General features: G+C 37.9%; 1 long non-coding RNA gene across 1 annotated transcript; it reads left to right on the top strand.

Annotated features, from left to right (window-relative positions):
• Positions 1-9,219: 9,219 nt before the first annotated feature.
• LOC124862362 lies at positions 9,220-10,218 on the top strand. The gene is made up of 2 exons (XR_007036911.1): positions 9,220-9,850; positions 10,050-10,218. It is a non-coding gene; the product is annotated as an uncharacterized LOC124862362 (long non-coding RNA).
• Positions 10,219-10,659: the final 441 nt, after the last annotated feature.

Consider the following 10,659-nt stretch of genomic DNA (forward strand, 5'->3'; position numbering starts at 1 on the left):
TTAATGTGTTGGCCCATTTTCTGCACAGGCAAAAATCATTGGCAAAGTATAGGCTGCTGCATACAGGTACACATGTAATTTAATCATTAAGAATGTATGTTCCAACGTGGAAGGTAACATAATGGGATCATTCTGTGTTTTTCAGTGCCTTTGTTTAACAGGCTACAAACATACAGGAGTCATCATGAGGAGCAGTATTTTGAGTTCCAGATCTGTCAGGCAGAAAAAGAATGTATGCACACCCACCAGCTTCAGTTTGAAAAAGTATATTTTGATCCACCATAGAGCTTTAAGTGTAGTAAAAGTTATTTAGGCTATTAAAAGACATTTAGCATTTAAATAAGCATAGAATGGATACATAAGAAATGTCTTGTCCCTCTCTCATGTTGTAGATGTCAAAATGATAATTAAGGTGCAGTATCAAAACCGCAAGAAATACATCAAATTACAAGATGCTGATTTTGAAGAATTCATTTCTGAGGGTAAATGTTGCTATATGAATAACCAGTACTTCAGACTGGGTGAAAGTCATAACAACTTATAATTATTTTTTTTGCCATGTGATGTTGTCTTTAACCTCATCACTAAATGAGAAAGAAGTCTGCCATCCCTGTGGACAAGATTACCGTGGAGGATGATTCCGGCACTGAGGTGGATGAAGCAGTATTTGCAGAATTATGCACAATGGAAGGGATTTGCTTTGTTATCAAGGACAGTTGAGACAAAGGTAAATGTTAACTTTATTAATTAATTATTTTTTTTGCATAACAATTGAATACTTGGTATTTTAAGATTAGCATATTAAGAGTTAAGATGCCTGATGGAAATCGGTTTTAATTTATCAATAGTTGTTTGTTTGTTTGTTGTTGGGTTTTATTGGCTGATTGTAGCATTTTTCTCTAGATTGTTATGTTCAGTTAGGGAGAATATGATTCACAAATATGCAGAAAATGATGTGATTTTTTTATTATATTTTATCTTAGATAGATATTTCTCTTAGATTCAGGCCCATCTCATTCATCAGCTACATCCACACCACAATCCTCACTCAGTGGGAGTTTCCTCTCTGTGTCCATGAGTAGCAGCGACAGTGAAACATCAAGACCATCTAAGCGATTGAAAGTGGATGACGAGGCCTTTCAGAGTTCTTCAGCGAAAGATGTGAGTTTATCCTCGGATGTTTGATTTAAATCATATCTAAAGTTTAATTGTGACCCATCTGATTTTACGTCCTTTTTAATGTTGTTGGCCTTGTTGGAAATGTACATTGTACCATTTCACTCCCTTATTAAGTGTTGTTATAATCTGTTTAGCTGATAAAGCAGATCCTGCAGACAAAACCAGGAGGGACAATGGTGCTTGAAGAGTATGAAGAAACTGGGATGCTGTGTGATAGTAGAAGAAGGCAGATGGTTAACATTCTTGCAGCACACATGGTTGAGACAGAAGGGTAAGTTAGGTTTAGGTATTTCACAGCTATTTAACCTCCTGTTGTTTTGTTTTCCTTTTAACTGTTTTTTGTTTTTCATATACTCAATGATTATTAAACTTTAGACAGGTAAATGGTTTGGGGCTAAAAATTAATGATAGTTTGCCATCAGTAGTACAGTATCTAGCTGTGAAAAGACATCAGTTGTTGATTGATAGTGATTGGAGAAAAAATAGCAATGACAGCAATGTGCTCAACTTTGTACTAGATGAGTCATGTTACTAAACTAATGTGCTTATCTTTCAGCCCTATGAACTAATTGTAGATGTAAACTAGGAAAAATGTCCCCTTTTTTTGCAGGAGAATCCCTCACAAATCACCAAAGAGAAATACGCATTGGGAATTGTCACCTTGTTCCCTTCATTAAAAGATCCCCTCTCTAGGAAAGGATATGTAAGTTTTACATTTTTCTTAATTACATACCTAAGTAAAAAAATTATTTTTGCATTACAAAATAATAATGTGTGGATGCGCTTGACACTGTACCATGCCCCTGTTGTATAATAAAACACAAAGCTATGGCTTCACTGTTGCTGATTATGAAATTTAACTTGTGTCTCTGTCCTTTTGTAAGGAACATTTTTATGACAGCCAAAGTGGCTCTGGATTTTTGGCATGGCAGCTCAAGACAATTCAGAGAGGGACAAAACTTGTGTCCAAGGAACCCAAAATGCAGACAGCAAGAGGAGGTGGTCCAAGACAGGAGAGAGAGGTGCCTCAGATTGGTGGTCAGTTGGATGAGGAACGTTGTAAAGAGGTCATATCTTTCATGAACCACTCAAGTGATGGAAAAATCATCATGCAGAAAATGAAAGAGACCTTTGAATATAGACAGCGCCTCATCCACAATCCTGATGAATCACACACTGTACTCTGTGTTTCCAAGACTCCTGGACACAAAAGGGCTGGTAAATATTGGCATATTTTCCATTCATAGCTATAAGCTTAGCTTAGAAATGTAAATAATTGTTCTTTCACTTCTCTGTTGCTGCAGATACATCAAGATTTCAGTCTCCTCTTTGGACCAGAAACATCTGCCAAACTTCTTGGGAAATGGCATACATTCTATAAATGCAAGGTGATCAGAGAAGCAGAAAGCCTGACTACCACACCAGTGCTTCAAAGTTTGCTGAGATCGGCTAGGAATCAGCACAATGATGATTGCCCAGGTATTCTATTAAAGGCTAAATGAAATTATTTCAGTGAATTGTATCATATGTAGTACTTAAAGGGATAGTTCAGATTATTTGATGTCGGGTTGTATGAGGTGTTTATTGACACAGTAGATGGAGATTGATGCAGCCCCAGCTTTGAGAAGCAGAGAGGTGTACCAGCACAGCATATTTTTTGCTGCTGACCCTGTTCACAGCAGTTCATTGCTTCCATGCTGGTACTCATCTCTGCTTCTCTAAAGAAGGGGTGTGCAAGCATCCATCTACTGCAGTTAATACATTGACTCTCAATGTCTAAGTCAAACAACCTCATGTTGGATAATTTGAACTAATTTGAACTTTGGTTAAATGGCCTGGATGTTCAGGTTAAAAAAAAGAGAAAGAAACTTGCAATTGAAATAAAACTCCAAAACTGGTTAAAAAAATTTCTTATAGAGTGGGACATTGATATGGCATCTTTCCTGCTACTCCTGCTACCTCAGCCTACTAAAAAGAAAACACCAGAAGATCAGCGCAGCTCAGGCCATGGACCATCTAGTTGTGTTTCACAAGGTATGTATCAGGCCACAGTATGCAGTTTAATTGGGAAATGTGGCACAGGCAAAAACACAATATTACAATGTAACTCATTATTTAATAATTTCCCCCACAGTCATGTAGGAACCTAGACAAACACATTGATAACCAGGAGGGACATCACCAGTCATATCTTCTTGCGTCTGGAACCTGCAAGCAGGCCATCAGCACGTATTACATTGTGATAGACAAGAAGCTCATCCCCTGCCAGGGAACCACATCATTGGCGGCTGTTGACAAACTCTTTAAGGTGCACTTTGTTTTCAGGGTAAGTTACGATGCTGCTCTCAGCAACATGTACACATTCCTCCAGACAACAGTCTATGGTGTGGATATTGACACGACAAAAGAAAGTCCAAAGGTGAAGGAATTAAGGGCCACGTTCATGAACAGGAGCTAAGAGCCAAGTTCTTATACAATGTATACATGTACCTCTTTGCATGATGCACTTTTTTTGCATAACCTATCTTTGTTTTTGTGTAAAAGTTTTAGTCCACAGTATTTGTGTTGGCACAACAAGGAAAACCCAATGTCAAAGAGCCACATTCATGAATGGAGGCAAAGAGCTCTTGAACTATGTATAGGTGTCATATTTGCAGATCCTTGCATGATGCACCTAGTCCATTAATTCAGCACCTTAAGTTTTTTCATGGGTTATATCCAGGTAAAACATTTGTTGTTCTTTGTGCTCAAGATGGATGTTCATTGCAGTTTAAAAGTTTTGCAGGTTTTAGAAAGCATTTAAATATTTGTCATAGTACTGTTAACATGGGAACAAGCAATGATGTAAATATGCAAAGACATCAGTCAGACCTCAGTGAACAGAGCTCTGACATGGATCTAGATGTGACAAGTCAACCTTCAACATCTCATATGTCAAAAGATCAGGCAAAAGATATGTGCCACGATCATAGCAAAGTTACAGGGCAGTGTTGTTGCCAACAATGTTGTGTTATCTGTTGTTGAAAGCATGGAGGAGTATGTTAGTGAAGTTTATGCAAATCTTAAAGAACAAGTGTTAAGTGCAGTGCCTACTGATAATCCCAGTAGAACTGCAGTGGAAGACATCTTCAGAAATACTTTCAATCCATTCAGTGATTTAAACACAAACTCTAAATGGACTGAATATTTTAGTGAGAAATGGGGTGTTGTTGAACCACTAGAAATTTACTTAGGAGTAAGATATGATTCAAAGAGAAACAAAGTATCCGGAGTATGTGAGCAGGTACCAGTAAATGACACTTTCATTTATGTAGCCCTGTTAAAATCCTTAGAGTTCATTTTCAAGAATGAAGAAGTGTGTTGTCACATGAACAGGTTTGTCATTCTTCGTAGCTTATACCAAGATTCCTGTGATGGAAAATACTTCAAAAATCACCCATTATATTCTAAATTTAAAAATGCATTGCAAATCCAAATTTATTATGATGATTTTGAAACATCAAATCCACTAGGGTCAAAACAAGGCATTCATAAGCTTGGATGTTTATATTTTACACTCTGTAATTTACCACCACGTCTGAATTATTCACTGATGAATATCCATCTCATTTCTTTGTTTCACTCCCAAGATGCAAAAAAGTATGGCATTGACAAAATACTTACTCCATTTGTAGAAGATATAAAGACACTAGAGCGAAATGGAATGAAAGTGCCATTTCCTGAACAACCTGTCTGTGGAACCATAGCACAAGTAACAGGTGACAACTTAAGTCTGAACTCAATTCTTGGTTATGTGGAATCTTTCACTGCCAACTACTACTGCAGAATGTGTCTTATTGATAGAGCTACAGCTCAAACAGTGTTTAGTGAAAGTGATCCACGTGTGGTGTTGCACACTAAATTAACCAATGAGAATCATTACAGTTATCTTGTCGAGAATCCAAGGGAAAATTCTTGTTTTGGAATCAAACGTTATAGTGTACTCAATTCCTTGAAATATTTCAATCTATCTGATAACTGTGTGTTTGATATAATGCACAATATCTTAGAAGGAGTAGCACAGTACGAGATTAAGTTGCTGTTTGAATATTTGAAACAGCATTTTATTTCTAATGAAAACAAACTCCAACGTGTATATGCATTCAACTATGGATTCATGGATAAAAAGAATCGTCCAACACATATAAACATATTTTGCACTAGCAATGGTATTGGGCTAAATGCCAGTCAAACATTATGCCTTATTCGTAACCTGCTGCTAATATTTGGAGATGTTGTACCAGAAGCTGATACACACTGGCATTTGTTGTTACTGTTGTTACATACTGTTAACATTGTGTTTTCCCCATGTATTACAGAGGGTATGACTGTATTTTTGAAACATCTTATTGAAGAGCACCATAGATTATTCACCGATTTGTATCCTCAAAATAATTTGATCCCAAAGCACCACTTCATGATTTTACCCTGAATGTATACGCCAAATTGGTCCTTTAGTACATGTTTGGAGTATGTGGTATGAGGCAAAACATACATTCTTCAAGTCCAGCTTAAAAAACTTCAAGAACATAACCAAGTCCCTTGCAAAGAAACAGCAAGTAGCTGTTGCCTATCATTGGGAATCATTGTCTGCCAAAGGTATTGAGTCTGGGCCTGTCAAATCAAAAACACTGACTGATGTTGAAAATGGTGATTTGATTTCAGAGCATTTTCAGATTGATATGTCAAGTGACATACACAAGACAACTTGGGTTAAACACAATGGTGTTGAATATCACACCGGTCTTGTTGTTTGCACTAATGTTGTCAATGATATGCCAGTGTTCATGAAGATTATTTGCATTTTTCTGAGAAATTAAGTCTTTTTTTTGGTATCAGAAATGGAGACTGTTTTTGTAGAGCATTTTCATGCTTTCCGTGTCATTGACAATGTGCATAATGTTTCAGTTGTTACACCTGGAGATTTGAGACACTTTAATCCCTTTGATATTCAAAAGTCTTGTGGTTTAGACTCATTGTTGTATGTTGTGCCAGACAGCTGCAAATTACAGAGCTAATAAAATATTGTTCATTGCAGTACTTTTAGGAGTGATTATTGTTAATCCCTGTGTACCATGTACCCCGTGTCAGTATAAGTATACACTACTTAAGTGTATATTAAACACCACTAAGTGTTAAACGATTACTTGTGCAGTGTAGACCAGTTAACTCCATGAGTGTATAATAGGGAATGTTGAACACCAACTTGGTGTTCTTGTCATCCACTGTTGTGTTAATATTTAACACTGTAAGAATTTGTTAGGCAACACTGCCTAGTGTTATAATTTTAAGTAAATAAAAAGTGTTAATTTAACACTTTGCCAGTGGTTACCATATAAACCCTGGGAAAATGTAAATTTTAACTCTGAGGGCGTTAAATTGCAATTTCAGATTTGCTGTGTATGGAAGCAACAGACAGAGCAAAGACGTAAGCTGCAGATGACGGTTAAATTGACAGTGAGCTTGATTATTGAGGTGTTGATATAACTTACTGGCTGTTGTTTTGATATCACAGCTTCGTGCCTCCTGCTAATGTTAGCGCTGTGCGCTCGCTTTTAGCTCCTTAAGGACATCACCTTATTGTGTGTTTTGAATAACAATATTAAACAAACAGTTTTGCATTCTGTTCAGTTGCCCTTTTTACCTTGGGAAACACATTCAAATGCATTCAGGGATGTTCTTGATGCAAGTGTTAGCTAACTTGTTAACTATGTTGGGGTCTTGTTTAAAAGTTGTGTTCATTCAATTTGTGGTATCATTAACATTTTAAAAGGTATCTTACATATAGTTTGTGTACAAATATTGTCAGTAACATTAGTAAGGGATTAGAGCTGTTGTTACTACTGTGAATTCCTTAACTTTTCTCTGCTATGGTTTAAGAATTTACATTTTTCATGTAGTGAAAAAGTGGAGTGGAAGGCTCCGCAGCCTAGAGGGGGCGGGGTGTGAAGTGCCTCAAATGCATTTAAAGAGACCACAGCAAAATGAGATGGTTAAAAAAGAAGCTTAGAAAGTATGAGGCGTTGCTGCAAAGTCAATGACACAATGCTAGCCACTCCACTGTCGCTACATGCTTATCCAGGAGGAGTGAATGCTACAAGTCACTGACTCAATGCAATCTGCTCATTAGATAGAAAACTTTTCAACCAATATGAATAATAAACTGAATTTGTCTGCATTGTTTGATAACTAGGATCGATTGGAATGCATATACTTGACTTGGAATCTGTATGATTCCATTGACTTGACTTTGTTTTGTAAAGTGCCTTCAGACTATGGGCTATGTGTTGTGAATTGGTGCTATGTATAAGCTGAATTAAATTTAATTAATTAAGACTATTGTAGAATATAAACTATCTATGTGTGTAACTGGAATGTGCTGATAGAGGTCATAAATTGGTGAAGGACAGGGGAGCAGCTGATAGGGAGTGAAGGAGACAGGATAAGATGAGCCTGCTGGAAGTAATAACAGGAAGCCCTCCTTATTTGGACATAAGGAACTGTTATGCTGTGATATGATATATGTAAAAAAGGAAATGTTGAACACGCCCTGAAGACTTAATAAAACGAGCTGGAAGCGGAGAGAGAGCAGAGTTGTTGCTCGCAGGCGTTGACTGGGGTATCTCTCTCTCCCTCTGCGCAGAGGCGAACTTAAGCTGATTGTACTTTGTGCTTATTTCACTCTTTTGAAACCTGTGCCCAAATTAACGGACCTGGGGAAGCAGAGACGGCTTCGACAACTTGGGGGCGTCGTTCGGGATTTGGGGAAACAGGTGAAAATTGGGATCACTGACAAGGACCAACAGACACCGGACACAGGCTAGCCAAAACTACAGAAAAGGTAAGCAGAACCTGTTTTATCAAACTCTGCTTTTGGATTTTGGATAGGCTAAATTAATATTGCGTCCGATGTCTTAGTAAGTCTGAGTCTGCTAAAACTTAAGAAAAAGAGTGTCATAAATGTTGACTAGGATTTAAACTGGTGAATAGGTTGTTGTTTTTAGAAAATTACAAGACTTAGTGGTGGTGTTGTGTGGAAAAATATAGTAGTTTCTCGAACGTAGCACTTCAAAGTACATCCTCAACGGTGGGGTACTGTTAGCTGGGTTAGAGGCCCGAGGACATGAGAAACCTCGAATTCTACATATAACTGAGAACAAGACTAGGCAAATACACTGTGTATGAATGCTGAGATTACAGACGTCTGCATAAGCACAGAAGGAACAATATAAGCAGTGGAAATAACACTGTACAAGATAGAAAGTCCTGTGAATTCGAGAAGTTAAATAAATGAGGTGTGAGCTGAACACACACCCCGGCAAGAACAGACTAATTAGGAAAACACGAGTGAATGAAAGCCGTTCTGTGAGTGGGGAAGAACGCCAAGCAGCGAGCAATTCCCATTGCGGGTAAAAAAAAAAAAAAACGGTGTGAAAGGCCCGGGAACTGGACAAGTGTTCGGTCTGGTAACCTGACGGTGACAACAAGGACCGGCCACTGAAAACAGGCTCCTGGGGGGTGGATGTGTTCGGTGAGAGAACCTTCAATTGGACCGGGAACTCGGGACATAGCGTGCCATACATCCCGGGTCGGCCAGAACTGAATGAGTGAGTGACTGAGATAATATGGAAGCAAATCGTTACCATATTTCAAATGAAAAAGCATTTTCAGAAATGCTTTTTCATTTTAAGAATGTGGCTGCATTGTTTGACTCATAAATGAAATTAGTTATCAATAATCCTATTTGCATTTTAATGTTCTTCTTCACGACTGCACATTCTTTCACTTAATTAAAATGAAAAAGAAAAATACTTTAGAGATTTATTTTTCAAAATATGCCCCAGCAAATAGATACCAATATTCAATTTGAAATGTAAAATTCGAAAATGAAAAAGCATTTCCAGAAATGCTTTTTCATTTTAAGAATGCGGCTGCGTTATTTGACCCATAAATAAAATTAGTAATCAATCATCCTATTTGCATTTGTGTAGCAGTGTAATGTTGTTACATCAGATTGTAGAACAGTTAGTTAGTTTGTAGGAAGTTATACAGGCAGCGGTAACTTTTATTTTGAAAAGACGAAAGCTCCACTGCGGAAATATTGTGGGTAACTTCCGGTGTAGAAATGTTAATTTTATTTGTATTCAATGTGTTTTATAATAGTGGTGGTGAATTATTGTTGGTACTGTTGAGCACATTGATTTCACAGACTGTCTTTGTGGGGTCTCAGTTCAGTGCTCAACAGATAGTCTAACGGGTCATACCATTGCAGCGGGGTAAACGCTCTCCCATGAGATTAGACGGCCTCTTTTCTTGTGGAGCTTGTGGGAAAAGGTATGAAGTTTTGCTTGTGCAGTTAATAATTGTATTTTCTGTGTGTATGTGAAAGTTGAATTACTGATTTTTTTGTTGTAAAATAAACAGTTATAGGGGGAATTAAGCTTGATATAAGAGTGGTAGTTTTGGGGTTGTTAATATTTAGCAGCTCTAGCGCTGCAGGAAATTTCGCTAGTCGGTTAGTATTACAAAGTGTTGCGGCCATGTTTTGAAAGCAGTCTTGGTGTCTGAACAGGCTCTGTGGAGAACACTGAGGAGCCTGTCTGACTGCTTTCTATTTGTCGTATTGGCGCAGGTATGTGAGGTTTCAATGTAGGGGAGGATGTTTTTTTTTGCTTGCTTATTAAATTCTAATGTTATTAATGTAATGTTTAACATTGTGAAACAAATGTTGGAATTAGTTATTATTTCTGTTGGAAATATTTCTGTTTAGTCATGTAATTCATGTGTTCTGTTATACACGCCTTTCGCGGCGCCTCTCTTTTCTTGTGGAGCTTGTGGGAAAAGGCGCTGTGGAGAACACTGAGGAGCCTGTCTGACTGCTTTCTATTTGTCGTATTGGCGCAGGCGGCAAAATCAATAAAGGTGTTTTCACATCAGCTGCGGTCCGGCTTACTTCAACAAAAGACACAACGCAGAATGAACACTGTTACATTTGCATTTTCTTCTTCACGACTTCACATTTTATGCCATAATCAAAAAGAAAACAAAGCAGACATTGCTTTTTCGTTTTCGTGGTCTGCCCGCAAAGTACTGCCCAGAACTCGAAAACAAAAAAGCATTCCGAGCTGCGGGCGCAGAAGAGTGACGTCAGCAGCCGCCCTTCCTCAGCTCCCTGCTGACCGAGCTACCCATCTTGTTCGGTAGGGGGCGCTGTGCACGTCTGCAGTGCATTACATTGCAAACGTGCCGCGAAATTGATTGAATTGCAGCAGGACCGAGCTCAATTTGTGGCAGTGGCAGGCAGAACTGGTAGTTCTGGCTTTTTCATTTTCAAATTTTACATTTCAAATTGAATTTTGGTATCTATTTGCTGGGGTACATTTTGAAAAATAAATCTCAAATGTCTTTTTCTTTTTCATTTTAATTAAGTGAAAGAATGAG

This window comes from Girardinichthys multiradiatus, chromosome 3 (genome assembly GCF_021462225.1).
Source record: "Girardinichthys multiradiatus isolate DD_20200921_A chromosome 3, DD_fGirMul_XY1, whole genome shotgun sequence".
Taxonomy (NCBI): domain Eukaryota; kingdom Metazoa; phylum Chordata; class Actinopteri; order Cyprinodontiformes; family Goodeidae; genus Girardinichthys; species Girardinichthys multiradiatus.